Genomic DNA, 24883 nt, shown 5'->3' on the forward strand with positions numbered 1-24883 from the left:
ACTGGGTTCTTGTATCTACTTTCCCTTCCCTTCAAGTCTACACTTCATACTACATCAGGATTATTCTTTTTAAAAAAATATATGTGTATGCTCAAGTAGTCTCTCTATTTAAATCCCAAATAAAGACCAAAATCATTAGCATAACCCACCAGACCCTGCATAGTCTGATTTCTGCTTGCTTCTTTAGTGTTGTCTTATGTTTTATTATACTGTCTCTTGTTTTTTAGCTACACTGGTCTTCTTTGAGTTCTTCTAATGTACCATCATTGGGCCTTTACAAATGTTGTTCTGTCTACCTGAAACAGTTATACTCCCCCAAGATCTGTGCTTTATAATTCTTACTCATTCTTCTGACTCAACCATTTCTTCATGGAAGCCAGTCTTTCTTTGCATTTACCACAGTTGTGATTTTATATAAGTGATTATTTCCTACTTTAAACTGTAAGCTCCACAAGGACAGATATCTATTTTTTATTCACCATTGTGTATCTAATACTTTGAGTAGGTGCTCAATAAATGTTGGTTGAATGAATAAATGTTTCTGAGCCTCAATTTCCCATTCTTTCAACTACTCAACATTGTTGTAAGGTAAAAACAAGACTCTGTATGTGGAAACACCTTAAAATTTAACACCCTAAGGAAGTTAAGTAGTTGATATCATTATACCCAAGCAGATAGATTCTTGCTGCTATAGATTATAATTCTTTTTTTTTTAATTTTTTATTGTTATGTTAATCACCATATATTACATCATTAGTTTTTGGTGCAGTGTAGATTATAATTCTTAAATTTTGCTGTAATACTGGAATTATGCAAACAAATGGCAAGAATAATTATTATTTCAGTTCTCATTCTTTTGTTCCATTGATCTGTCTCCCCTGTCATTCTATCATTCTTGCCATAGTTCATTTAGGTTCCCATCATTTTCTCCCATTTCCCTATTTCAGGTCTCCTTCTCTTCTATCAGTCCATCTTCCCTTCTTCATTGTAATTATCTTTGTTAGATGCATTTGCATCATATTATTCCCTTGTTTCAAATCTCTCTGGTTTTCTCATTGCCTATAGGATAATGTCTAAGCTCCTTAATGGGACATATATGACTCTTCATGATTAGACTTATCCCCTTCTACCTGTATCTCTCACTATTTTGTACCTTACCTGTCCTCCAACAACACTAAATTACTTGTTTCTTAGACGTGTTGCCTTCTTTCTTGCCATTTTGCCATTGCTTATATCATTTCCTTTTCTTTTAAGGTGCTTGCACTCGTTGTGGCCTGCTCCTTAATCAAATTATCCTTTCTAGATTCAGCTGGCACTCTTTTGTGATATTTTCCCTTGAAGTCTTCAGGCAAAGTTAGGCATTTCCTCCTCTTGTTCTATCAGGGGACTTAACCACATTGGTAAAATTAGTTATTTACACTTCTTATGTGTAAGTACATTTCACTACTTGTTTGTAGACCCTTCAAAAGCGGTGATACTATTCTGTTTATCTCTCCATCTATAGACATATACTTGATATTTAGTGACAGGGTGATTAAAGGAGAAGAGCGACTAGAAGAAATGAAGAATGGCCAGACTTTAAAGTGAAAAGATGTGTGGGGTCAAATTCATGTTGTATAGTGGATTCCTTCTACCATTGTTCTTACGACTGAGGTCAGCTGCAGGATCTTGGGACTGTGTAGAGGGAGGATTTACAATGCATTTGACTTGGCTAGTTAAGGTTCTTATTGTGTCATCAAGATCAGCTTAACAGATTTTTTTTTGCATATCTACTTACTATATGGCACTTGAATTTTACTTTGAGATCCTGTAAGGCAATCAAGGTGAATATATATGAAAAGTTAAGATAATGCTAATGTTATGTAGTGCATAGGATGAGCCTAGTAAATGTTGAAGGAATAAAACCATCTGTTTTTCAGTTTTGAAGTTGTTTCATGTAGATGAACTCATTTTTGTTTTGTAATTTTTTAAAAAAATTATTTATTTTGGAGGGGGGCAGAGGGTAGGGAGAGAGAATCTTTAGCAAACTCCGTGTTGAGCGTGGAGCCTAATTTGGGGCTTGATCTCACGACCCTGAGATCATGACCTGAGCTAAAACCAGGAGTTGAACACTTAACTGACAATGCCACCCAGGCTCCCCTCTTTCATAATCTTTTAATCAGGCAGAAGAGCTACTGTTTTTCCCTTATAAATAAAGAAACTGAGATTCAGAGAGGTAAATGACTTTGGTAAGAACACTAGAAAGTAATAACGTTGCAGAGTCTGGACAAGAATCCAGTTCTTCTGACTTGACTACCAGAATACCTCCAATGGAACCACATGACCTTTCTGTTTGGCTGTACCACCACAATGCCATTTATCTTCTGATCTGTGAGAATTTTTTCAGCCTGGGCCAAAATTTCTGAAACTTTCTAAAGTACAGTCAAAATGGAACATTGTCCCTTAAATACCACAATAAAAATGAAAGAATATCATTTAGCAAAGCCTTCAAGTGCTCTTTACTTGGTAGGGGTTGGTTTAGGCTTGGTCTGTCTGTTGAGCTAGCTGATACTTTAGGCTCTGAGGGAATGAAACTCAATACAGACTCAGTGTAGTTGGGAGATGGTAAGAGCAGCAGGGTCATGATGTAGGAGAAGATGATATTAATGAGCCTAGGGTGTAGAGTATGGTACAATATGGACTTAGAAAGTCGAAGATGATGAGGTCATAGGAGAGGATTTGGGGAATAAGAGTAGAATCTGCAAGAAACTCCAGGCTGCCTCTCAGTCGGGCCCAATTGGGACTACCACTGCTTCCAGATATACATAGCTATACTCTCAAAGGTTCCCCAGAGGAGCCATATTCCCTTCTCCTCACAGTATTCCCAAGGACATCCCCCTCTGGTAGAGAGTTGATCACTGCCACTTGTCTCTGAGCTGCCTTTGTATGTACAAAATGGCAGCCTACTGGTTCTTAAGCCCCCAGGAGCCCACCTTAGTGAATGCCTCCTGCGTTGGCAAAACAAAGAAGATGCTTTTGTTATCCTTCTTTCCTAAGCAGACTTCCACCCAAGACTGGCTATAGCATAGTATTTTTTCCTCCCAGGCCATAACTGAGTAAAAGTTTTAGTGTTAGGAAATTGGAAAAGGTTAAGTTTGAGTGATGTTATCATAATTATGTCAAATAAGTTTGAATGTCATTTTAGCTGGGGAAGATTTCATATGACATCACCATTTAGGAGGCTCTTGGGTTAGGCGGTGATGAAATGTGTGAATATCTTGAATGACAAAGTGTGGGGAAAAAAGAGTATGATACATGGAAGCAAATAGGCCCAGCTCAGAGTCTCTCCTCTGAACTTGCCACCTGTTTGACCTTAGGCAAGTTATGTTAAGTCCTCTGGACTTTGGTTTCCTTAGCAGACAAATGAGTTATATTAGAAAACGTACATGTGAACATGTAATTAGAAGATCTTAAAGTAGCTTTAGACAGATTTACTAATTTTATTAAGTCTGTGTTTCCTCATCTGTCATATGGGAATATTAGCAACTTTAGGATGGAATGCATTAATGAATATGGATTGCCTGGCTAAATAAAAGTTAGTTTCTTTCATATGGGTGAACAGATATACATTCTAGACTTAGAGCAACTTGAATTAGAATTAAATCTCAACCCCACTAGGGGCAATTAGTCTCTCGGGACTTCTGTTTCCTGAAACAGGGGTAATAATACCTACCTCATAGAACCCTTTGTTAATGGGAAGTTGGTGGAGGAATTTAAAGTGCCTGGTACATAGTAAGTAAATGCCTAAAAAATATTGGAATCATCTCTTCTCTCCATCATCTTTCCCACCCCCAACTCCAAGGTTTCCCCTAACTCTAAAATTCTTTGATTCTATACAATTCTAATGCATAAGTCTTTAACAAATGAATCAACTAAAAATGGGTAAAATTCAAATAATATGCAACTCCTGAATGACAATCTTACTAGCGTTTTTCAAAAAATAAAGCTTTTTTTCTCATCATTTCTTGCTCCCACTTTGCTGAGAGATCTCCAGATACTTTGGTTTGCTTTGAAGAAGTGTTTTTGACATTACTGTGTGTTGATCAAAATAATGTATAAAATGATTTATTCCTAGCTTCTGGAAAAAAAATTTTCACTAAAAATGAATTAGTTCACTAAAAACTTTTGTTATCTCACATTAAAATTTCCTTTTTTTCCCTTTACTGTACTACTTTTCAGTAAGTCTATTCAGCTCAAAGTTAACAGGTTGATTAGTATTTGGAAAATAAGGTTTATAATTAGCACACAGAAATGATTACTGCTTATTTTAAAGAGTTAACACTTTAGCACAACTTTCATTTTATATTTTTTTCTTGGCATTGACATAAAATAAGCGCTGCAGGTATGAATTTGCCCACTAAAGCGTGCTTGAATCAGGAATAAAGCATTATTTTATCATGTGTCAAAATATTTTTGAAAGATTATTGGATTTGAGGATTTTACCATTTCTTAATACAAAAGATTATTCGTGTGTGTGTGTGTGTGTGTGTGTGTGTGTGTGTACAAGAACCCAGTTGAACCAGCGACTAAACACATGCACATGTATCTAGAGAGATCTAGAGAACTTACTGGTTTTTGTATTTATCAGTGTGAGTCCTAAAAAATACAATAGTAAAATAATGCTTATGTATTATTACTCCTAGGTGATATGTAATTTACAGCGTATTAGGGTATTTTTATGCATAGTATACATTACTGGATAGTTTTTCTACCTAACTGAAAACATTTTTATTTTTTTTTTAAGATTTTATTTATTTATTCATGAGAGACAGAGGGAGAGAGAGAGAGAGAGAGAGAAACGGTGGGAGAAGCAGGCTCCCAAGGAGCAGGGAGCCCGATGTGGGACTCGATCCCAGGATCCTGGGATCATGACCTGAGCCGAAGGCAGACGCTTAACCATCTGAGCCATCCAGGCGCCCTGAAAACATTTTTATTAGCCATATTTTATATCCTCATAAATTTGAGCCATCACATTTTACAAAGTAGAGTTGAAATGACATTTGAATACTCTAATTCCTATGAAATCCATAGAGATGAAATGCATTAGAATTTGAAGATAATTATACAGAAACATTAAATATGAAAGAATAGTATGCTTTATCAAAAAATGAAAATGTTTAAGTTCAAATAATGTTGATGTTGAATTTGATGGTCTATATTTTGCTTATTTTGACTGGTGGTTTCAGGTCATCTGTTACTACTGAATCACATTTAACCTGTCAGAATTATGTCAGAATCCTTTTGGTCCTTAACGCTTTTCACTCAGACGCAGAGGTCAATCAGCACTCTGATGATACTTTTAGTATTTCTTATCTCACTTTGGAGTGGTTTCCAGGCTTTTTTTTTTTCTAGGCAGGTAAATATTTCTCTAGAAAATTACAAGTATCTTTCATATCTTACGTTGGCAAGGAAAGTAGGCAAAGTACTCATGTAAATTAAAGTAATAGACATTATGTGGCAGGCCTATCAAAGTAACCTGCTAAGCCCTATGCAGGCTAAAAATGAGAATACAAGATTCAGGTTGTGTCCTTAAGGGCCTTAGGGTCAAATACCTACACAGAGACATAGGCAAAGTTGAACCACAAACCAAGAATTATCAAGGTTCACAGTAAGGGCGTAGGAGTTGAGCAGAAGAATCACAGGATTGGAATGGGCCAAGCATGGATTACCCATCGAGGTGAAATTGTTTTTTGCCTAGTTTCTAGATAGCACCTATTTATGGGCTGTGCCTAACTTGATATTCAGACTCTGTTTTTCCCGGGAGGAAAAGCCGTAACAAGATGCACAGCAGCACTATGTCCTTGTGGTACAACCAAAGCTGTTAGCATAACTGCCTGAGTTTTGCCAAGGAATTAGATGCTGCTGGAAAAATATCCAGAGCTCCTATGTTTGCTGTCCAAAGAGTTCCATAGTATTGTGGGGTAAATGGCATCCCACTATTGACTAGATATGTGCCAAATGGCTGGTTCGTACTCTTTATGCATACAAAGCAGGTTTGAGATGTATCCCTGCATATTTGAAGATTCTGTCATTATGATGAGCTAAAGTCACCACTGATTACTACTGTAGCTCTCTAAAACAATGAGATTTTCCACAAGGGAACCTCTTTATCAAACTTAAAATGAGGAGCCAGCTTGAGGTAAAAGCACCTTCTGACCAGAGATTTTGTCTTGATTTTCTGTGAATATGTTATTATAGAATAAAGCAAAAGGCTTGTCTTGATAAGATCCTGGGTTCTTATAATCAATATTTTCATGTTGACTTTATATGTTTTTGTTAATAGATGACTTTCTAAATGTTAGAAAAATGAAGAAAAATACCTTGAGGGCCTTTTTCATAAGTTACCCCTTCTGTATTTTGGCTTGAGAAAAATTCTGCATTTCTAATGCACTATCCATGTACAAGATGGTTTTAAAATTTTGTGGAAATATTAAGATACTGAAATTATGTTGCCATACCAAAATTACAATGGATTCATCAATGGATGTGGTTTTCTGTAAACAAGGAATTACTTTCTTCTGCTGAATTCCTGCTCAGTGTCATTATTTTGTCCTTTGCTTTTCATGAGTGTTTAATACTTCTAGATTCTGTTTCAAAGCTAGTTTCTACAAGCTCTGATTTACAGCCTTCAGCCAAGTTATTGGTGTGTGTATGCATATGTGTTTGTGTTTGTGTTTGTGAAACAACACTGAATTCCTTTTAACTTTGACCAGGTAATGGACACTAGGCATTTGTTAGTCAAATTGTGCATGTTTTGATGAATACAGATCCATTCATTGTTGCTTTGCTAGTGCATATTAGCACTGATTATGATATGGACATGTTTATTTCCTAGACTTTCTGGAACTTCATCTAAATAATAGCAGCAAATAGTGAAGTATCCAGAGTTTAGCCATCATCATTCAGTGTTTCCTTGAATACAAATCGAAGTAAAAATAGAATAAAAGACCATTTTATTTATTTTTAAAATCCCCTATCAGGGGAGAGTAATTAACTCAAGATCCACAATTAGCCTCACAGCAGTCCATATTAACCACCTCCAACCATCCCAGGTCTTTCAGAGGTGGCATAATTCTGAGTTTATTTAGCACTTGAAACAGAGAGGCTTATAATAACTAGCTTAAAACACATTTAAGAGTGTGAAGTTTTTCCTTTTTATGTTAATGTTTGCCCTCTCTAATGATAATTTTCTGGTTTGTAAATGGAAAAAAACACAAATATTAGAGAATTAATGCTTCCTTCCTACCTGGTTTTAAAGCTATATATTCCTTTGGTAAATCTGGAAGTAGCTGCTTTAACTGGAAATTTCATTATTGAATTAGTTACATGACACAAAAAGAATCAACAAAATGAATCACATATTCAAGCTTGAGAGAGAACCATGAAGAAAACTTAGGCCCACTGTTAAAGTATAATTGCTGGCTCTTCCTTGTTTACTTTTTTGGTTTGGTTTTGTTTTAAAGGAAATGTTCAGTTGCAGAGCATTCCTACATAATTCAGATACAGTACAAAGCTCGACCCTGGGAACCTTTTCTGCTGCTCTCTGAATGTTCTTTGTGCAACCTGCTTTTGCAGGTTGAAATTACATTCTGTGACACTGTTTTTGTGGTTGAATTAGAAACTTTTTTTTTTTTTTTTTTTTTTTTAGTTAAACCTGTGATAAGTAATTGTCACAGTTAGCACCCTGGTCCAATGCTAATTTGAAGTGACATGTCCATACTGGCCCTCCGTAACATGAAGAAGCCTAACAGGTGTGAGGGGTGTGGCTTCCCATGGGCTCTGTTGAACTTCTAACCAGAGAAAAATAGCAGAAAAAGTGAAATGAACCTTGAATAAAGCTGTCAGCAGTAATTATCTCAGCAACACTTTGTGGGGAGATAAAATAAGCACTGGTGCTTTTATAACCTGAACACACTGCACCCAAGATAGATTTTTTACCCGTTTAACCTAAACTGCTAAATACCTTTCAAGAGAGATTTTTATAAGCCTAATTAAACAATAACAACAATAATAATTATCACAAAATATAAATTGTTGGAAGACAGGCATTTGTTTTTACTTTAACATGTGGTTTCTTTTTGGTATTTGTTTAAGTAGTTTTGTTAACAAAAGTTTTGTTTTTTTCATCTTGTTTTGGTAAGCCATTATGGTATGAACTCTCAAGTATTGTATAGAAAATTGCATTATCTTCTTGGAAAGAATACTTTCACAATTAATGTTTGAGAGTTTGGTTTTCAGTTACTTTGAAAAGTGTTCAGAGTATTGGACTGACCCATATGAAACAGGATGATATATGTGAATGAGCTGAATGAACTGCAGGTCATCATAACAACACTGCTGCAAATACTTCCTTGGACAGATATAAGAGTACTGTATTTCTTGAGTGGAAGATTTGATAAGCCTTTTTCCAGTCTGCTTTCTAAGCACCAGCCATTGTCATTTTCTTTGACGGTAGTATTTTTAAAGTATACTTAAAAAACTTACTTAAAAATAATTCACATGACATAATGACTATGTTTGCCTGACCTGAGAAGTATGGATGACTTAAAGTATGATTTTTCTTTACAAATGTCCAGGCTTTAGAAGCTAACTGTGCAAAAAAATAGTTGAAATTTTGCAACATATACTCTCTTTATTTCTTTCATCACCTTTCTTTGGCTTGAAATAGAGTTATGATTTCAGGTGATCTGATGATATCTGGAGACTTTTAAGTTTTTTTCATAATTTAACTTTACCATGTCCCCACACCCAATAAATTAGAGGCTTAACAAGCTAGCCAGGTTGGTTCACATTTAAAGTGGAGGTGATGTCATTAAAAAAAAAAAAAAAAAAAGATTAGGTAGGAGTCAGTATGTTAGTCCTGACTCTGCTGTATTTATTAGCTTTGTGATCTTGGGTCAAAAATAAGAACCTCATTTTTTTTTTCTGTGGAATGGGACTTGACAAATATGCCAGGTACATTCTCACTAAAGGGATAACAAGGACCAGCTGTACAAGGTAAAATAGAGCTAACACGGGTATACGTGATTCACAAACCAGTGGTTATTAACTTCATCGAAAGAGAAACTGTTCGCCATTGGCTGTATCCCTAGCACTCAGCTGATTTCCTCGTGGATGCTCAGTAACTATTAGTTAAGTGAATGAATAAAGTTACATTTTGTACTCTACTTAAGACAGAGTTAGTACTCTGTCTACTCCCCAGAGTTTTACAGCAAAATCCCTACCATATGTATATATATCACACACACAAACACACACACACACTTTTTAATCCTCAACAATCTTATGACTTAGAAACTTTACAGAGGAGGGAATTGAGGAACTGAGAAGTTAAGAGAATTGTCTAAAGTCATACAGCTATTAGCCAGCAGAGTCAGGATTTCAAATACTGGCAGTGTGACTTTGGAGTTCAAGTTCATAATCACTATGCTTTTATACCTCTCTGAGGAAGTACAGTGACAATGATTACCAAAGAAACTGTCTTATGGTGACACAGGTTTCCCCAGAAACTTCCTTGTTACAAATGTAAATGATTCAGGAGACAGGGGAGTGCATTTTGGGGAGTGAGATTCCTTCCTTATTCATTGGGACACTCTCTCTCTTTTGTCTCCTAGAACAGCAGGTCCCCCAATCCATTGCACCCATTGAAACAGTATTGCTGCCTTAGGGGCTACCTCTTCCCCAGTGACAGAAATGGCATAAAAGGCTAGGGCCTGGACAGACTTCCACAAATGTAGGATAACAGAGCTTTGATTCCTAGATATTTGGCCCTTCCTTCAGTCGGGTCCAATTCCTGGGCCAAGCTTTTCATCCCTTTATTCCAGACCCTGATCTACCCATGTAAGACTTCTGTTTATAAAATCCCCACTGCCTCCTACTCAGTTCTCACCTGGGATTCTGGTCCTCCCCTCAGGAACTGGCTGACTAAAAGATGTTTATTTCTGGAAGATTTGGCCAAGTTTCACGAGGTATGATTGACTACTGAAAGATACCAGGTGGTTTTTGGGGCACCTGGCTGGCTCAGTTGGTGGAGCGTGTGACTCTTGATCTCAAGATTGTGGGTTCAAGTCCCATATTGGGCTTAGAGCTTACTTTAAAAAAATTATTTTTAAATGATACCAGCTATTTTAGAAAACAAAATTTTGAGATTAGGAGGTTATAGGGGCCTTAAGGAACGTGACTGAGCTGAGGTTGGAAGAAGTGCTTTCACTTTTTCATATGATCCTAACATACCTATGAAACAGGTAGAAAAGAATGGGGAGGGAAACCCAGGTAAGAATAATGGCATGAGCAAAAGCCTAGGAGTAGATAAGTGCAAGGCATATTTTTGGTTCATTGAACAAACAAATGTGTATACAGTACAAAAAAGTAGTGAGGGATAATAGCTGGAAAGATGGGTAGGCAGTGGCCTTGAAAGATTTGTTCAGAGTGAGATAAAGGAACTTAGAAATCACCTAGTCGTGTTTGTTTTCATTTTACAGGTCATGAAGCTAAGAGAAGAGTGTTGATCAAGGTCACACAGTAAGAGGCAGAGTTAGAATTTTAATCCACATCCTTTTATCTATGTACAGTGTTTTTTCAGTGTATTAGCCCTCCCATATTTTTATACACATGGAATCATATCATAGGCAGCATTGATGGGAGAAAGTCTTAAAAGGGCACCATGCAGCCTTAAGACATAAAAGAACAATACTTGATTTGCTTTAATGGTGGTGACAAAAGAGGAGTAGCAGCGTATGGGCTAGTTAAATGTATTTAAGCTGGAAGTCCTTAGTAGGCTTAACTAGTCTCCCACAGTCACTGCAGCAGATAGGAGCACTTCTTTCCTCTCCCCTGCCCTCCCCCCCACTACTCCCCGCAGGCTGTTTTCCTCTCCTTCAATCTTGGTTAAATTAATCTCATAGGAATTAAATGGGAAACCTGTCACAAGTTTCCACTTTTGGACATCCCTTGTAAAATATCCTTATAAAATCTGTCATGGGGCGCCTGGGTGGCTCAGTCGGTTAAGCGGCTGCCTTCAACTCAGGTCATGATCTCAGGGTCCTGGGATCAAGCCCCCGCATTGGGCTCCCTGCTCAGAGGCGAGTCTGTTCTACCTCTGCCTCTGTGATCTCTCTCGCTATCTCTCTCAAATAAATAAATAAAATCTTAAAAAAAAATCTGTCATAAACAGGTAGTGAATTGTCAGAGATGGGCTCTTAGGTTCACTCAGAGCCAAAATATATCTCAACAAACATACTCATCGAAAGAGAAACTGTTTATAATATTAGAGACTTTTTTAAGTCTTCTTAAATTCAAATTTTTAGATTCTTAGATTCAAATTTTTATCTCCTTATGGTATAGTCTAGTTTTAGGAGCTGGGATGCAATAGAAGACTTTAAAGACTGGGTGATACTTAGAAGAATGTCATACAAGGTCTTGAGAGTAGATCAGAAACCCCTAAGTAAGCTTAGCTTGTTCACCTAGGAAGAGAATATTTTATTATGTATTAGTCCACATCTTATGGATACCTTTGATGTGGAAAAGTTTTAAGTAGTACATTAGGCTGTTCTGTGTATATTTCAGAACACATATCAATTAAGTTAAATGTAGTTGACATAAGGTGTTATTAAACACTTATCTGATATCAATACTGTCATCTAGGCTTAAATTCTTAAAGACAGAAATAATTGGGCATTGCATCTGAAAACACCTATATGATAATCCTTTCTTTTTTTTTAAATTTATTTATTTGACACAGAGAGAGAGATAGGAGAGAGGGAACACAAGCAGGGGGAGTGGGAGAGGGAGGAGCAGGGAGCCCCATGCGGGGCTCGATCCCAGGACTCTGGGATCATGACCTGAGCCCAAGGCAGACGCTTAATGACTGAGCCACCCAGGCGCCCCAATAATCCTTTCTTCTGACAAAAAACCAAAGCTGAAGTGTGTACTTTTTGTTGTTGTTGTTTTAGTTGCAAAATTAAGTCCACTATGCTTGGCACTTATTTACTTCCCATCTTTTTAAGGCTATCAATAAAGATATTATTCCCATTACTCAGATGAGGAAAGTGGGGGGGGGTCTTATGAGATCAAGCAGCTTCCCTGGGAAATGTATTAAATATCAAAGCCAGGATCCAAGGCCAGGTTATCTTTATCCAAGTGCCTCACATAATGGGAACTTAAATGTTTATTGCATAATTAAGTTATAGACTTTGGGTAACTATATAGTTCATATAACTTACTCAGCAACTAGTTCTAAATTATAAGTAATTATGGGGAAGAAGGGCAAGTTAAAGAGAAATCTGCACGTTTCAGATTACTTTCTTTCCCCTCACCTGTCTGGTGGGTTTCAGAAGCAGTGGATTTTTTTAAGAGGTTCTTTTCTCTTTTCTGCCCTCCACCAGAGGGTGCTCATAAGCAATTAAATGAGCCAGCTCTAGAGATTGGAACTGAGAGACAAGTGCCATTTTAATTCACAGCATGGATTAGTGGCCCCTGTGCAAAGTAGCAGACTTTAAAACAGAACTCTTGATTCAGATGAAATAGCTTCTTTGGCTTAAAGTTGTCTTGCAAATAATAACTAGTCTGCCTGCCTGAGCTTGTATCTCTGTAGAGATAAACCTAACCATTCTCGGTAAATAGGTATGAGAGAAATTATGCCAGTAGGCAGCGTTAGGCTGGTCTGATAGGGCTATATTCTTATATAACTTAATGTTCAGAAGTACTCTAGTATTCTGAAGTACTTCAGAAGCTCGTCTAGTGTACTCACTGGAATCAAATAATGAAATGCAAGAATGTTGTTATTGTCTATATATTTAGCTTTATAAAAGTGTATCTTTTTAGAAATTTGCTTAATTCTGCTGCAGTGGGTAAATTTTTATCTCCTTATGGTATAGTCTAGTTTTAGGAGCTGGGATGCAATAGAAGACTTTAAAAAAGAAAACTTTTGTGTTGAGCAACCTCTCTTTGATAGAATGCTGGATAATGTTGGACCAGTGCAGGGAAGTATGAAGGTAGGCAGTTGTAATGTGTAAAAGTATCATCAGGTGATTCTCCTTATTTTCAAAAATCCCAACATATTTTTAAAAATATTTTCAAAACTTTTAATAAATTTATTCTTTGTACAAAAGACAGTTTAAGTATGTTATGTAGAATTTACAACTTGTCAAAGCTACAGTTCACATCTTGGGAATATTCACATGTAACTTATGACACTAACTATTGGTTAGATGGAACCAAAGTAAATAAAAAATATTTTAATGCAATTTTTTTTATTGAAAATTGTCCTTTGCAAATGTTCACTGAGGACCCAAGAAGATGCCCAGCTTATATAGCTTATAATTGAAAATGTGGTTATCCAAGAATGCCACAAATACGTTGCTTCGCTAAGGCATTTCTGCATACCACTGCATTAGGAAATGCTATTTATTTTGACAATCATTTCCTCAAAGATCAGTCTCAAATCATTATTTATTTGAAATTCCTTTTTTCTTTTTTGTTTTTTCTTAAATTTTTAATTGAAGTATAGTTGACATTTAATTTCAGGTGTACAATTATATACATTACAAAATGCTCACCATGGTAAGTGTAATTACTGTCTGTCACCATACAAAGTTATTACAATATTATTGACTGTATTCCCTATGCTGTACTTTTCATCCCTGTGATTTATTTATTTCATAACTGAAGTTTTTACCTCTTTATCCTCTTTACCTATTTTCAGCCATCGCCCTACTCCCCTCCCTTCTGGCAACCACTAGTTCTCTGTATTTATGAATCTGTTTTTCTTTGTTGTTTGTTCCTTTGTTCTGTGTTTTAGATTCCATGTGTAAGTGAAATCATATGGTATTTGTCTTTCTCTGTCTGATATATTTCACTTAGTGTAATACCCTCTAGGCTATTCATGTTGCAAATGGCAAGATTACATTCTATTTTATGACTGATATTCCATTGTATATATATTTACCACATCTCCTTTATCCATCCACCTATTGAGGGACACTTAGGTTGCTTTCATATCTTGGCTATTGTAAATAATGCTGCAATAAACATTGGGGTGCCTATATTTTTTCAAATTAGTGTTTTCATTTTCTTTGGGTATATACCAAGAAGTAGAATTACTGGATCATAAGGTATTTCTATTTTTAGGTTTTTGGTTTTTTGTTTTGAGGAAACTCCATACAGTTTTCCACAGTAGCTGTACCAATTTACATTCCCATCAACAATGCACAAGGGTTCCCTTTTCTCCACTTCCTTGCCAACACTTGTTATTTTTTGTCTTTTTGATACTAGCCATTCTGACTGGTGTGAGATGGTATCTCATTGTGATTTTGATTTACATTTCTCTGATGATTAATCATGTTGAACATCTTTTCATGTATCTGTTAGATTAAAAGAAACAAACAAGAAAACAAGTCAGGAGCATTTTAAATTATTTTCATATATATTTCCTAAAAAATTTTTTTTAGAAATTTGTGATAATTAAAATAAAATATAGTAGTTTGCAACTACCTATAACATCTTTGATGAACAGGTTAAGAGTCAAGAGAACATACTTGTGCTATCATTAAGCTGTGACTTGGGGCAAGCAACTTTACCTCTCTATGTCTCAGTTTCCACTTAAATAGTAGTATTAGACTAGATCTTCTTGTGAGAAGAAACTACCTTTCATTTGGAATCTATTAGAGATGATGGGGGCTACTGATAGAAGATGCTTCAGAGTAGGCTGATGATAAACTTTCAGGGGAGTCCCATTACTAGCTTTGAATGGAGCAAGGGATGCTTGATGGATATAGTATGGTGGCAGCACTTAACTCAGCTAAGACTTAAAGATCTGTGGTCTCTGGGGCTCTTGGGTTGCTCAGTTGGTTAAGCACCCAACTCCTGATCTCATGTGAGTTCAAGCCCTGCTTTGGGTTCCACGCTGGGTTCGGTGCCTTCTTAAAAAAAAAAAAAAAAAAAAAGATCTTGTGGTCTGCTTGTTGGGATATCAGCAATCGATGAATTCAAAGACCCTTCCAACTCTAATACCTTATGAGTCTAAAATGAAGCCATCTACAGCAGCCATCCTTGTTTTTTTCAACTCTGGTTGCTTGCATGATAGCATTCTTGTTTTTGTACACAGCAGAAAGTCTCAGAATTTGCTACTGTTGGTATTTATTTCATTAAACCTTACCAGCTTGCCAAATCAGTTGAGGACTCTAATACAGCAAGGCCAGGGAGAGAACACAGTTTTTAAGCTGTTTACACAAGAGTTTTGTAGATAACTGATCTTGACCTCCACATGTCTTATAATATCCTGTTCCATTGGTTCCAGATTATTATTAGTCACTTCCTTTTTAACAGTGTGCCTTTTTTTTTTTTTAATGAGGTAACTAAACTGCTATTTAACCCTGCTACAAGAATGTGGCAGTGGGCTAGTCCAGACAAGTGGATGTGCATTTGGTAACTAACATTCTTAATAAGCTTGCTTCAACCTGCCACAAATTAAAGCTCTGTGACTTTTCTAACACATAAGTGATTTAAAAAAAAAAAAACTTGGATTTTGAATAAATAAGGTTTTTTGATTTGCACTCTGGTTGGCAGTAAATGAAACTTCAGCCTCATGATTCAGTTTGGCTTCTAACTGCTTTAATCTGTCTAGCTGAAGAGCATCTGAAAATTTTAAAGGGGGTGATCCAGCAGTTATCTTCAGGGCTTCTTATTTATAAAAAGCTTTGGGTTGGTTAGAAATGTGTGATGTAGTTAAAACTCCATGGCTTTTGGAATAAAATCTGGTTTGCCACTTAGTAGTTAATTAATCTTAGACAAGTTATTCTACCCCTCCAAGGCTGTTTTGTGATCTGTGCATTCATGTTTATCTTTAATTTGCAGGATTATCATATATGGTAGATATATATTAAGCACTTAAAATATAGTACTTGACAAATTGATGGTATCCAGGAATAGCTATTTTGATTAAGCCAAAGAAATTAATTATTGTTTATCAGTCCCTCAGACAACATATAGTAGGGCCTTAATAGTTGTTTGATTGAATTATTTCTAAATGCCACTGAGATAAAGCTTTCTGAGTTTGAGTTTTGGCTCACTACTCAGTAGCTGTGTGACCTTGGGCAAGCTTCTTAATCTATGTAAGGCTCAGTATTCTTATCTTTTAAAATGGGGATTATAATAATACCTATCAAGCAGGGTTATTGTAACAGTTAAGTGGAGTAATGCATATAAAGCACACACATGATACCAGTATGTATTAAGCTCTCAATAATAGCAATTATTATTAAAGTATTTTTTAAAACTACTGAGTGATTTCATGGGTATTTGTATATATATTCCAAACCATATCAAATTATATATTTCAAAATGTGTACAGGTTATTGTAGGTCAGTTGTACCTCAATAAAGTAATACTCAGTGATATGTGTGTGTGTATCTTCATTGTACTACAATGATTGTATTCAATGCTGATGCCCAGTAAGACTCCCAAACCTAGATGGAACTAGGTTCCTAGATGGAACCATGCCACTGCCTTGGTCAGGATGGTGACGAACTTGAAATATGGTTTTAATTTTTTTTCTTATATTAATATTATTTTTTAAAACACAAGGCAGTTGTATTTTACAAACTAATTTTTAAAAGCTGTATGGGGCACCTGGGTGGCTCAGTCAGTTAAACATTTGCCTTCAGCTCCCTGCTTAGCGGGGAGTCTGCTTCTCCCTCTGCCCCTCCCCCTATTCATGGGCACGTGCTCTGTCTCTCTCTTCAAATAAATAAACAAAATCTTTTTAAGAAGATATAAATAGTGAAGCAATAGATTTATAATTTTTAGGTTGTGTTACTAAGTGTATCACATGCGGGGCAAGGATCCTGCGGGTGGCTGAACTGAATCTTCTTAGTAATGCATTAGGATCATAGTTCATAAGAGCTAGAAGGGATCTAAGAGGTCATTCATGTGGGTTGCTCTCAGGGAGGAGTATTTTATTTTTTTTAATTTTATTTTATTATGTTATGTTAGTCAACATACATCATTAGTTTTTGATGTAGTGTTCCATGATTCATTGTTTGCATATAACACCCAGTGCTCCATTCAATACATGCCCTCCTTAATACCCATCACCAGGCTAACCCATCCCCCCACCCCCTTCCCCTCTAAAAGCCTCAGTTTGTTTCTCAGAGCCCATAGTCTCTTATGGTTCGTCTCCCCTCCAATTTCCCCCCCTTCATTTTTCCCTTCCTACTATCGTCTTCTTTTTTTAACATCTAATGTGTTACTTGTTTCAGAGGTACACGTATGTTATTCATCAGTCTTACACAATTCACAGCACTCACCATAGCACATACCCTCCCCAATGTCCATCACCCAGCTACTCCATCCCTCCCACCCCCCCCACCACTCCAGCAAACTTCAGTTTGTTTCCTAAGATTAAGAATTCCTCATATCAGTGAGATTATATGATACTTGTCTTAGTCTGATTGACTCATTTCTCTTAGCATAATATCCTCTAGTTCCATCCACGTCATTGCAAATGGCAAGATTTCATTCCTTTTGATGGCTGCATAATATTCCATTGTGTGTGTGTGTGTGTATCACATCTTCTTTATCCATTCATCTGTTGATGGACATCTTGGCTCTTTCCATAGTTTGGCTATTGTGGACATTGCTGCTATAAACATTGGGGTGCTCGTACCCCTTCAGATCACTACATTTGTATCTTTGGGGTAAATATCCAGTAGTGCAGTTGCTGGGTCATACGGTAGCTCTATTTTCAACTTTTTGAGGAACCTCCATACTGTTTTCCAGAGTGGTTGCACCAGATTGCATTCCCACCAACAGTGTAGGAGGGTTCCCCTTTCTCTGCATCTTTGCCAACATCTGTCATTTCTTAATTTTAGCCATTCTAACTAGTGTGAGGTGGTATCTCAGGTTTTGATTTGGATTTCCCTGATGACAAGTGATGTTGAGCACTTTTTCATGTGTCTGTTGGACATTTGGATGTCTTCCTTGGAAAATTGTCTGTTCATGTCTTCTGCCCATTTCTTGATTGGATTATTTGTTCTTTGGGTGTTGAGTTTGATAACAGGGAGGAGTATTTTAATAGTCTTTTCAGATCATTGTGGATATTCTTCTTTGATACTAAACCAGAACTCAAAGTGATAGTTTTCTAAATGTTAGTTTTGATAGGGAATCTGCAGCCATATCAATATACTTTTTGTACTGTCACAGTAAGATCCATTGATTTGTCTTGCACTTTAAATAGATCCTTTACCAGTGCATAATTTTATAACATCATGTATTCATTGTTCACTTGGAGAGTATTGATCCTCTGAGTTATACAGATTTTCTAACAGTAACCTATTCCATATATATATATAAACCTGTTAATATCACCACGGACCTCATCAGAAAAGTCTTTAAGGGGGTGCCTAGCTGGTTCAGTTGGTGGAGCATGTGACTCTTGATCTCAGGATTGTGGGTTCAAGCCCCATGTTGGGTGTAGAGATTACTTAAAAACAAAATCTTTAAGGGCATCTGGGTGGCTCAGTCATTAAGCTTCTGCCTTTGGCTCAGGTCATGATCTCGGGGTCCTGGGATTGAGCCCCGTGTCAGGCTCCCTGCTTCAGTGGAAAGCCTGCTTCTTCCTCTCCCACTCCCCCTGCTTGTGTTCCCTCTCTCACTGTCTCTCTGTTAAATGAATAAATAAAATCTTTAAAAAAAAAAACCACACAACCAAAATCTTAAAAAAAAGTGGGGGGGGAAGTAAAGTCTTTAAGCATTAGGAAGCTTTATATTTTTGGTGGCTGATAAGTTTTCCAGAATTTTAATTTTTACTTGAAAGCTCAAATTTCGTCATGGGCAGTTAATACTCCCAGACCTGTTCCTTAAAGTAACAGGCTTGCTTAATTCATTTTGGAAGAAAATCCTGTCAAATACTACTTAAATCCAAATAACCATAGTTTGCCTGCCAGTCATTTCAGTAATCATAGTGTTCTATGAAAAAACTAGTTTGTTCAGCACACAAGTCAAACAGTTACACAAGTGCTTTTTCCTCAACACAACCATCATACTTCTTCATGCAGCAAGAGTTTTATACATACTTCCCATTTGTCACATAGAGAATATTAAAAGAGGTGTACTCGAGAGTCAAGTTTAATTAAAAGTAATATTTTTTACTGATTCAGCAGGAACATTCTTAAGTTAAACTGGCATTTTTACAGTGAGTTTGGCAGTGGAGACTTTCACACAGTTTGGTGTCACTACCTTGATTTGTGTTAAGGTACCAACAGTTTGCCCACCATTGCTTTTTCACTGTCAGTGTAAAAACAGTGAAAAAGTCAAATACCATCTAAATATTATTATGAAAATGATTTTGACCTCGTGGAACCCCTAAAAGGATGTCAAGAACCCTGTGTCTATACCCCACATTTTGAGAATCATTGACATAATTAGTATGTTCCTAAGAAAATACTAAATACTTTCTATAAGAAAAAAAAAAAACTTCAAATAGGCCTTAAGAGTATTTACTAACTAATGGGATATCTACTGTTTTACAAATCTATTCTCATATTAGCCATCTTATGGAAGGCATTTTAGGAAAGGAAATATTACCCATTTTTGTAGAAGAAGCTGAAGTTTGAGATAGGAAATATTGATTGGAGTAAATAATAGAACAATAACTACCAGAAGTGAATTTGAACTCAAGACACTCAGACTTTAGAAGTCCTTGCTTTCAGGAGAGTCAGAAGATAAGCCACAAATTGGCAGAAAAGATCTATAAAAGATACATCTGAGAAGGGATTTTTATCTAAAATATTTGAGGAACTCTTAAAACTCAACAAGAAAATGAACAACTCAATTTAAAAACGAGCCAAAGACCTTAACAGACATCTTACCAAAGAAGATATACAGATGGCAAATAAGCATATGAAAAAATGCTGCACATCATGTCAGCAGGGAAATGCAAATTTAAAAACTACCTATTAAGGTGCCTGGGTGGCTCAGTCTGTTAAGCATCTGACTCTTGCTTTTGGCTCAGGTCATGATCTCAGGGTTGTGAGATTGAGCCCCGCATCAGGCTCCATGCTGGAAGTGGAGCCTGCTTAAGATTCTCTCTCTCCCAGGGCACCTGGATGGCTCAGTCAGTTAAGCATCTGACTTCCGCTCACGTCATGATCTCAGGGTCCTGGGATCGAGCCCTGCATCGGGCTCCGTGCTTGGCAGGAAGTTGCTTGTTCCTCTCTCTCTCTGCCTCTGCCCCTCCTCCTGCTTGTGCTCTCTCTCTCTCTCAAATAAATAAAATCTTTAAAAAAAATTCACTCCCTCTTCCTCTGCCCCTACCTCCCCCAACTTAAAACAAAACAAACAAACAAAAAACACCTATTAAATGACGAAGTTCCAGACCACTGACACCACCAAATGCTGGTAAGGATGTGGAGCAATAGGAACTCTCATTCGCTATTGGTAGGGATGCAAAATGTTACAGCCATTTTGGAATGCAATTTGGTAGTTTCTTAGAAAACTAAACATATACTCTTACCATATGACCTAGAATGTGTTTCTTGCTATTTACCCAAAGGAGTTGTAAATTTAGTTCCATACAGAAACCTGCACACAGATGTTTATAGCTCCTTTATTCATAATTGCCGTAACCTGGAAGCAACCAAGACATCCTTCAGTAGGCGAATGGATAAACAAACTTGGTACATCCAAACAATGGAATATCATTCAATACTAAGAGGAAATGAGATTTTAAGCCATGAAAAGACATGGATGAACTTTAAATGCATATTACTAATTGAAAGAGACCAATTTGGAATGACCTTCTGGAAAAGAAAAAACTATGGAGACAGGAAAAAGATCAGTGGTTGCCAAGGGCAGTGAGGGGAGGTGGAGATGAATAGTCAGAGCATGGGATTTTTAGAGTGGTGAAAGTACTCTGTATGATATTATACAATGGATAAATGCCATTATACCTTTTTCCAAACATATAAAATGTACAACACCAAGAGTGAACCCTAACTATGGACTTTGAGTAATTACAATGTATCAACATAGGTTTATCCTTGGTAAAAAAACACCATTCTGGTGAATGATCTTAATAATGGGAGAGACTATGCCTGTTTGAGGACAGGGAGTGTAGGAGAAATCTCTGTACTTTCTTCTTAATTTTATTGTAAACCTAAAATTACTCTTTAAGAAAAGAAAGTCTTCGTAAATATATATTACAAAGACTTTCTATGTTGCCTTTCAACAACATAACCCATTTACATATATAATAGTTTAATTTAATTAAACCCATGACCCATTTAATACGTATAATAGCCAGTGAGAGTAAAATTCTTTTACCCCAACCTTTCTCCATCCCTAAGCATTCAGAAGATTATACTCTCAGATATGCTTTATTTATTTAAAGGTACAGAATTAAATAATAAAGGAATTTTGCCATGACATAATTTTGAATTTGTGAGTCTATTTTGAATCTCTGTATATGCGATGATGGAAAGTCAGAGAATTACAGTCTAACATGGCCAGGAAAAAACTGAATAAAGCCTTGAAATTTTGCAAATGAGTCACAGTTCTTCGTTAGATTAGGTTAAAGCAATCTTGTGACTGAGAGAGCACCATTATGTATGGGTTAATTAACTAATATAATGTATGCAAATTAAAAATTTTTAAAGTAACCCCCTTCAACTATAAAGTCAAACAAACCTGCAGCCCTAATCTTTTTTTTCCAATTCCTTGCAAAATAAATACCCCGATGATAATAGTATCGATCCTTTACAAGTGTATAACCATTTGGTTTCACATATATTATCTCAATCTTATTGGATCTTCATACCAACTCTGTGAGAGAGAACAGATTGATTACCCCATTTTGTAAATTAAGGACGGGTTCTATTACACCATTCTCTCTCCAGATAAGAAAACTGAAATACAGAAATTCTAAGTGATTTTGTCCATAGTCACTGGACAATTCAGTGATTCAGCCAGCCTAGAACCTCAGCCTTCTGACTTCACATCTTTTATGTGAATTTAGGTTATGAGTCCCATCAAACATTTACTTTAGCCCTAAATTCTTGAAATCACTGTCTGAGCAACTATTGTCCCTTCCAAGGGGTTGCTAGCCCTACAGGGACTGCCCCATCTTTCCTCCTTTGTATTTCTTTTTCTGTGCCTGTTCCTATGTGCATCTTTTGTCTTTCCAACTGGTATATATGTTCCTTTAGAGCAGACTTCTATTTAATCCACACTGGGTGTATAGTAACTCAGAAATTCCTGACCCTTTAACTCCTCAGTGTATTGTGATTAGTAGGATCTGAAATAGAGTAATGCAGAGGCCTACTTGGTCAGCTGTAGGCTAAGGAGAAAGTGCTGGCCACTCTCCTCTTCAGGAATTATTAGTAGCTATGGGGAAGGTTAATGTTGAAAACTGGAGAGAAGCCCATTGAGGAGCCAGTGCATCTGTAGTACTGTGTACTTTTAATGAGCACTTTCCTCCAGCTTCTCCTAAAGTATGTCTTTTAATTTACCCATGATTAGGCTGTTATGCAAAGGTAGTCATGGTAGAATCTAATCATCATCTCTTTTCTCCAGGTCCTAAAAATAATGATCATTGGAATGATAACAGGTCTTCTGCTTATTCAGTAGTTTCAAAGCCAGCTTTTACTTCTTAATACATTTAACCCTTTCAAAAGTCAATTGAGGTAGTTAAGGCAGGGATTATTCAAATAAATGGAAAACTCTGGCGTAGAATAGAGAAATGACTTCCCAAAGGGCAGGAGGCTGGGAAATAACTTGAATTGAGATTTTTCTGGCTTCTAGTCCAAGTCTCTTTCCATTATACTACACTGCTTCTGATTGTCAGTGACATTTACCATCATTATTTCATTACCAGAGGATTTTAGGGTGGGGGAGGAGGACTTTTTTTTGTAATGAAAAATATTGTAAAAGTAATGTGACTTGAATTTTAGCCTGTGCTTCTTATCCAAATTAGCTTTGCTTTTGTTTGTACTGAAATAAAATAAATTGAGCCAATTGTGACAAATGTTGATGAATATGACTGAATAGAATGACAGAATTGATACAGTTTTACTTTTAAAAATTATTAATCAGGTTTTCTAGCATTTTTAAGAGACAGTGCCAAAACATCTAAGTGCCAAAACTAACTAACCTCTAACCATGGGGCACCTGGCTGGCTCAGTCAGTAGCGCATGAGACTCTTGATTGCAGGGTGGTGAGTTCGAGCCCCACATTGGACATAGAGATTACTTTAAAACATAAATAAAATAAAATTATTAAAGTGGCAAAGGTTATACCCCAATTTAAAAAAAAAATTTAAAAACCTCTAACCAGAATAAAGAAAAAATAATCAAATACAAATGATTTTTATCAGTAAAATCTATATGACAGCACACACCTCACATGATTGAAAATACCTGTGTATTCATGTGACATTTGCCTTTTTCGTTCAGTATTTGTCTTCACATAATTAGCTTGATTATAACACATGTTTGAATTGTAGTTATAACCAACCCACTATTGTGTCCGTGGTTGGTCTCTATGAATTTACAGATATTTGGGTTTCCTCACATATCAGTTTAATTCACACCTCCCCCAAAGTTACCAAAAGTGTTTTCAGTGTGCTATGGAGACTCTGTTTTATTTCTAATAACAATAAAAGAAACATGATATCATCATTACATTAAATACACAAATGTGTCATTTCATGAACACCAAAGAAAAACACCCTCTTTTGGCTATTTAATATTGTTTTAATTCCTCTAAATAGACAAAAGTGACATGTACTCATATTTGCTCACATTTTCCCAAATTTAATTTAAACCTCAAATTAGTTATTTAAAATCTGACCTACTAAAAACTTCAGTAGGAGTAAATATATTTGGCTTTGTGTTGGCTAAACTAGGCAGATTCTTTAGGTAATATATCATAATGGTAATAAAAATTAACTGAGTTAACTGAATGTTTGTGTGCCAGTTACTGTGCTACGTGCTTTACATATATTGTAGGTTCCTAAGCTATAACAATCTGATATTGAGGATTAATATGATTAAAACATAAATGATACTGTTACCATATGTAGAAACTTTTCTTTTTAATGCCTTCAGCAAACACTATTCCAGGGTACCCTCCAAAAAATATTTATAGACTGTTTCCCTGGGAATTAGTAAACTGAAGTATTATTCTAATTGGAAAAGTAACAGACACACTGGTGGTAGGTGGGGGTGTGGGGAGATAGTTATATATATCTATATATATGTAGATATATATGTATATATAGATAGATATATCTATCTATATATATGTAGATATATATGTATATATATATATAGATATATATATAGATATATATATATGATTAGCTTTATTTTAGGCCTGTTACAGTTTCCTGGAGCACTAGTCTTTTATCTTATGAAAAATAGCCTTGACTAAAAATAAGCTTTGGGACTACATCAAAATAAAAAGCTTCTGCACAATAAAGGAAACAATCAACCAAATTAAAAGGCAACCTCCTGAAGGGGAGAAGATATTTGCAAATGACGTATCCAATAAAAGGTTAGCATCCAAAATGTATAAAGAACTTAAAACAACTCAACACCCCCTAAACAAATAATCCAATTAAAAAATGAGCAGAAGACATGAACAGACATTTCTCCAAAGAAGACATGCAAAGCACCGACAGACACATGAAAAGATGCTTAACATCACTCATCATCAGGGAAATGAAATGAAAACTACAATGAGATATCATCTCACACCTGTCAGAATAGCTAAAATCTAAAACAGAGAAACAATAAGTGTTGGTGAGGATGTGGAGAAAGAGGAACCCTCTTACACTGTTGGTGGGAATGCA

The 24883-nt window shown here is 36.2% G+C and overlaps 1 protein-coding gene across 8 annotated transcripts in view; it reads left to right on the forward strand.

Moving 5' to 3' along the window:
- The window catches only part of FAF1 (Fas associated factor 1), a 487148-nt gene that overhangs the window by 310660 nt on the left and 151605 nt on the right, over nucleotides 1–24883 (forward strand). The gene's annotated exons all lie outside the window — the stretch shown is intronic.

Source organism: Callorhinus ursinus, unplaced genomic scaffold, assembly GCF_003265705.2.
Source record: "Callorhinus ursinus isolate GAN/ISIS: 27379988/994484 unplaced genomic scaffold, GSC_fseal_2.0 scaffold9, whole genome shotgun sequence".
Classification (NCBI taxonomy): Eukaryota; Metazoa; Chordata; class Mammalia; order Carnivora; family Otariidae; genus Callorhinus; species Callorhinus ursinus.